We start from the raw sequence: 6,722 nt of genomic DNA, 5'->3' as shown, positions 1-6,722 counted from the left end.
TGCTTTTGGTGGGAGGAGGTCAGAGTTTCAGTTTTGGGCACGTGAAGTATGACATTTCTAATAGACAGCCAAGTGAAAGTATTAGCAAGTAGTAGCACAAAACGTATTTATATCCCTTGAATGCCCCTGAAAGATGCTAACAGAGATAAAGTCCATTAAAATGTAGGAAAGTCCAACATGCAGACCTAATGCTGACTAATTTAACAACAGCTATTTAGGGCTTAGACGGACACCATAACAATAAGGAATTAGATACACATAAAGATGCTGTGACAGTGCAAGATAGAATTTAATTAGAAATTTCACAACACTTCTGTTCTCAAGGCATATCTACTACTTTATATAACATGCATTATTTATGCTGTATGTATATCAAAATGGGTGGAAGGAGTCTAGTGAGAGGAGTTAGTTGTGAGAAGTATGACTGCAATGCTCTTTCTTTACCCAACGACAGATAACTTTTCCCGGTGTGGTACATTTTTAGCCTTCTATATATTTAGTGTTGCAGACTGGCTTACATCTCTGTTCAACTACGATTAATTATGCTGAATATTCTTAGTTAATGCTCCCTGTCTCCTGAAAAATCAATATCCATGACCATTAGTCTCAAAGTTATTTTCACAAGACATTTTAGAGTCCATTAGCATGCAAATGAAAAGGAGTGATCCCAGGCCTGATCTTTCAAGAATTAAAGGGCTTTTAAAAGTTGTTTACTTTGAATTTTAGAAACAGTAACATTCAGGACAAACTCTAAGTGTCAGCAGCACTGTTTTGGGTATTTTGAGAGCTGTTTTCTTGTGGGTGATGGTGAAGAAGTCAGCAGCTGGGAGGTGGATGGAGAGCTGGCCCACGGGAGCCTTTGAAGTGGCAGGTCGGCTGCCAGCTGGGGCGGAGGTGTGGGTGTGGATGTGTGGGGAAGCTGTGAGGAGAAGGAGGTGTGAGGAAAAGTGGAGATGGTAGAAAATGTTCTGGAAGGCAGAAGAAGCAATCAAGGAAGTGGAAACAGGCTGAGGGAGAGCATCTTGCATAGTTAACAGCCACATACCTTAATATGGTTGAGATTTAATCTTTTTCACTGGCCTAAAAATGATATGAGGAAGATTATTTCATGATTAAGATGAATGTGGCAAACATTGTTTTAGCAACTTTTGGGGGCCAGGCGTGGTTCCAGGGAACATGACCCTGATATCTTTGGGGCCTCCACTTAGCCCACTACGGTAGGTTTGTAAACCTGCCTCTCAGAGGGCTATTTGCAGTGGGCTGAGAAAATCAGGCCTTTCAGTTGGAAATACCTGTGGTGTCTCCCCTAAGGACTGAAGTCCACCCTGCTGGGCTGTGTGGGTGACGGCTTGGTGGCCTTTCTCCCTCCTGACCTCACATGCTGCTGCATCACTGCACGTCACCAAATTTCCTCGTTTTTGAATTTCTCTATGAAGCACCTTCCCTGCAGAACAAATAGTGCGGTAGAGCATAGCAAGCAATTGAATAGAAACAGAATGTGACATCACAGCAAGCAGCGGTGGAGGAAAGGCTAAAGAGGCCACTGAGGGCCTGGTCATGGAAAGCAGGAGAACTTAGGTGGAATACATTTTAGAACCAACAATAAAATTATGAGTCAGACTTACTGAAGACTGTGTTGGTTGTTCTGTCTTGAGAAGAAGTGTAATAATAGCTTATACTTACTGAGTGCTACTTGCCAGATGTTGTTCCAAGCATTTATATGCATTCATTTATTTGATCCTTTAAAAAATCCTATGAATCAGGTGATAGTATTATTCTTATTTTTCATATGAGAAAACAGAGGCGTTAAGTAACTTACCTAAAGTCACTCAGCCTGGAAGTGGTGAATTGGTGATATGAACTGAGGGAATCTGCTCTCAGAACCGCTGTCCTTGACTTTAGTGCCACCACGTATAACCTGATTTTTGGTCCTGTGTACACTTATTTGCTTTTTCTTGCTTTCCTACTAGGTTACAGCTCTTCAAAGTCAAGAGTTATGCATACCAGGTGCCAGGCACCTGAGCAGCACTCATGCATGAGGATGTACAATGTGCCATCTGCATGGGTGATAGATGCCCCTTTTGGTTTTATTTGTCACCAGGTCGCTGTGAGGGAGTGACTTGAGTTTCGCTAAAGAGAAATCTGGAGCTAGTAAAGGAAAGCTTTGCAAGCAACAATATCAACTTTCCTGTGGCAAGTGTCACCCTTTGCAGCATTTACGATGTGTTTGGTCAGCTCTTGGTATATGGCTGCAGGACTGATAAGGCAGGTCTTTTGGTGGCACATCTGGCTTCATAGGCCACATTTCACATCTGACTTTCAGAACAAGAGTGAATGTTCGTACTCAGGGATAGAAATAAAGGGAAAATTGATGCTTTCATTTAAATTTCATCTCTATTTAAGTATTTTCTTGAGTAAAATTTTCAAAATCTTAAATGTATAGAAGCACAACTTTTCTAAAGTGCATCTGGGTAGAGGGATGTAGAGGAGGCCAGCAAGAAAGAGAGAGATGCTAAAAATTAGGATACGCAGGCAATTTGGGCAAATAGAGTTATATTTGATTTCCCTGAAAGTTCCAAGGGAGCTGCAACCGCAACAAAATGGTCCCTGAGGATATAGGAACAACGAAATGCGCGTAACTAAGCATACCGCCCGGGTGATCTTTGTTCCACAGTTGAAGTTACAGCAAAATGTAGGAGGATTGTTGGTGATTTCTGTGTTTTAAGAACCCTTAGATACTCATCATGAAAACCTTATTTATCTTGATAACTACAGGGATTGCGTATCTATTGTTACAGCAATATCAAACATAATTTTGAAGCCAATGGGAGAAATAATAGCACTATTTCAACCAAAGGGAAAATAGAATCCCAGTTGTGGATAAAACGTTATATTCCATCCCACCTGGTCAATCAAAGACAGTAGCAAGACTGGGCAAGAAGACTCCTGCCAGCCTCCCAGGCTGTCTGTGCTCAGAGGGCTCATCAGGGAGTGGCTGTATGTATCAGAGAGACTTGTCCTCTTGAAGCTATGACCCCTTCAAGTCTAATGTACAGAGGTCAGGCCTCAAGAACCAAAGCACACTTGACTGATTTCATCACCCTCCTGACATCACCATGGGCAGAAGTTCTGCCCACTTTATGTAGGAATCAGAGACAGATAAGGAAATTTATACGCATATGCACAACGAGCAGCCCTCAACTATCACACGATATGGTCTTGGACCTCCTTCCCACTCGCCCAGTTTCCAAAATCATAACAATGTCCATCTCCCAAAATGACTGGGGAGTCGAGATCAAGGAAGCTTGTCGCTTTATAACTTCTTGTCTTAGCATTTCATGGCCTACCAGATGGATAAATGAGTTATAAAATTCCCGACGTTGACAACCATTCCCAGACTTTCAGGTGTCTGCTATTATATCTTAAGTCTGTTAGTCCTCCCCTCATCTTACTCCAAATACTAAGAATCTCAGTTTGTACATGTTTTACAAAACATATAGTGGAAAGATGCCACCTTTTTTGTGTGCATTTGTCCTTTTTTAACAGCCTTGTTTAGGTATAATAACTGCACATGTTAAAGGTGTACAACTGGAAATGTATTGACAGATACATTGGTAAAACATCACCACAATCAAGATAATGAACATCCCCCTCAAATTCCGCAAGCCCCTTTGTTATTTCTTCTGCCTGACCTTCCTACTCATCCCAAGGTATCAACTGATCTGCCTTCTGTCAACATAGATTATCTTGCATTTTCTGGAATTTGGATTAAATAGAATTATGTACTATGTGTTCTTTTTTTGGCGGGGGGATGCTTGGTCTGGCTGCTTCTTCTCAAGTTAGTACACAGTATTATCTTATTGTAGTTTTCATTTGAACTTCCCCAATAGCTAATGATAATTGAGCATGTGATTTTTGTCATTGATATGTCTCCCCGGGTGAAGTGTCTATGCAAATCACTTGTCCATTGAGTTTTGAAAGTTCTTATATTCTGGATGTAAGTCCTTTTACAGACATACGATTTGAAAATATTTTCTCCTAGTACATAGCTTATTTTTTCATTCTTGAACAGAGCCTTAAAAAGAGCAGAAGTTCTTAATTTTGATGAAGTCCAATTTACTGTTGTTTTTTCCTTTATAAATTGTGCTTTTGGTGTCATATCTAAGAAATCTTAGCCTAAGCCGAGGTAAAAATTTTTCTCCTGCATTTTCTTTTAAAGGTTTTATAATTTTAGATTTTTGGTCTATGATCCATTTGGTGTTAATTTTAGTAGATGGTACAAGGTATGGATTGAATTTCTTTTCTCCTTTTTTAAGATTTTTCTTAACCCTAAACTCAGAGGCAGTTACTAGCCTTAAGTCAGAAGAAAAAACCTACCTCTTCTTGCACCTCCTTTTGATGTTAGAAAGTGCTGGTAAGCCAATACAGGAATAAGGTAGTGCCTCATTCGTCTTGAGAAAGGTGGCAGATCCCTCGTTGTCACTGAGATAGAGGTGCTTAACAGATATTAAAGTCTTTTGTCTTTCGGTGTAATTCATCTTAATTCTGTTTATAATAAGCCTGCCATCATTAACCAAAATTTTGTTTTAACATTCAGACCTTAGAACTCTAAAATAATAGTAAGAGACGTAAAGATTAGGGAGACAGAAGGCCAAAATAGATGTTGAAAATTTACCTACTCTCTCTCTCAGGCATCCAACAAGACAGCTTTTAAATTTTAAGTTGCTTTTTACAGAAGAGAATCTGTGTCATTGTTAAAGATATAATATTAACTATCATTAAAGACAATTCCTTTTAAAGTTTCTAGACCTTTGATAATTGTACACCAAGCAAGCAATGAGCAAATAATTACAGAGCTTCAAATATGTTCCTGGCACTGCTACTTACGGAAGAAAAAATAATCAAATATATATTAAGAATAAAAATCTAGTCATACTATATGGGTGCGTGTGTGTGTGGGTATGTGTATGTGCATGTAAGATGTGACACCAAGTTTCTGGAAGGTGGATAAAGGCATAAATCAAAGATATCCTATGAGTTCTTTGAAATGAAGGTGGAGTTTTTTTTGCCACATGAAAAACTTCCTTCTGCTAATTATGGTAACCTGGAGTTCTCCCCTCAAATTTGCACCATACCCCAAAATGTTTTCCTGTGATTGTCTTCTGTATTGGAAATTTCCAACAGAACTTAAAGTGGAAGAGATAGGATATTTAAAATCATAAAAGAATCAAGGAATAAATCAAGGCATATTTTGATGCTTACTTGGAATAAGTTGAGTGAAATGTCTTCTAAATGAGCTTTTCTGATTTGTGTTTGGATGCATTTAAATACAATTTAGAGAGAGGAGGAGTAAATGATTTTAACTTCTATATCTAAATTAACAACACAGTTGACTGCACTATTATGTAAACCTGCATATGTAAAATAAGTAAGTGCAGAGCTGCCCTGGTAAAGATAGTGGATTCCTGCCTCCTTCTCCCTTAAAGTGGTTTCTGAGCCACATCCAAATGAGCCCTGCTTCCTGAACAGACATTGCGAACCACCAGCCCCCAGGCTAATTCTGAATACCTTCACCCAGCATTCAAGCGTCATCTTGATTGATCTATGTTTCCTATCTCCTACTCATTCTCTCCCACTTCTCTCCTGCTCAGAAGTTGTTCCACTTTAATTTTCTGATTAAACTATGTTCGGGCGCTGCTTGCCCTTTTCTCATGACTTTCTGCTTTTGTGAGGATGTAGTTTAAAGCAAGGGATAACTTTCAAACAGCAACCTCTCTAAAGACATTCAAGGAATTGACTAAAATCATGGAGAAGTTTTTGATCTGGTTCCTGCCTAGGAGACTTACAACTTTACCAAACTTTTCTACTATTAATCCCTAAGACTTCTGAAACTGATTTTAGACTTGATAACTAAGTTGTCTGCATATAACCTACTTTAAACTACATTCCCACAAAAGGAGAAAGTCGTAAGAAGGATGAGAGATGCCCGAACATTGTTTAATCAGAAAAAAAAGTGGAACAAATTTTGGGTAATGAAAAGTGGGAGAGAGTGACTGGGTGATGGGAAATACAGCTTTGAAATTAGGACATATAGACTAGTCAAACCTATATTTTCAAAGATACTACCTTCAACAATAAATAAGTCAGCCTGTGGATATTTACTAATTTGGGTAAACATTGAAAGCAAGGCCACAGTAGCAGCACAAGCAAAGTATCAGATCTGGTTCCACCAGCCCAAAGGTACACTGGTGAGTGCATCATGTTCATACAGACTCATCCCACACCACCTGTCCGCACTGCTCCCATCCTTCTGGCGAAACTTCCTGTATTTCTCTGTTCCAGCCTCTGCCTACCCCCTAATTCTGAATGCCAATTGTTTACTCCTGCCTCCATTATTTTGGCTTCTGAAGAGCAGGATCACCACATAGGCCAATGGGTCTATGGATGGGCCACTGCTGCTGACCCTTTCTCTTGGCAAGTACTGCATCTCTGCTCCTGCTCAATGGGCATCTCAGCTGCTGCTGGATTCAAGTCAGATTTGATGTTCCAATAAAACTTACATTTAACCATAGATCACTGAAAATTGCAATATGGGAGGACAGGAGAATTACTGTGTAGGTGGCTAAAACCCAACTTTCAGGACTTCAAAATAAGGACACAATAGCCACTCCAAATCAAGTGTATATGTGCATGTGAATGTGTGTGTTTATATAAAATATCAG

The sequence above is a fragment of the Equus przewalskii genome, chromosome 16 (genome assembly GCF_037783145.1).
Source record: "Equus przewalskii isolate Varuska chromosome 16, EquPr2, whole genome shotgun sequence".
NCBI lineage: Eukaryota > Metazoa > Chordata > Mammalia > Perissodactyla > Equidae > Equus > Equus przewalskii.
This window is presented reverse-complemented; position numbering follows the sequence as displayed.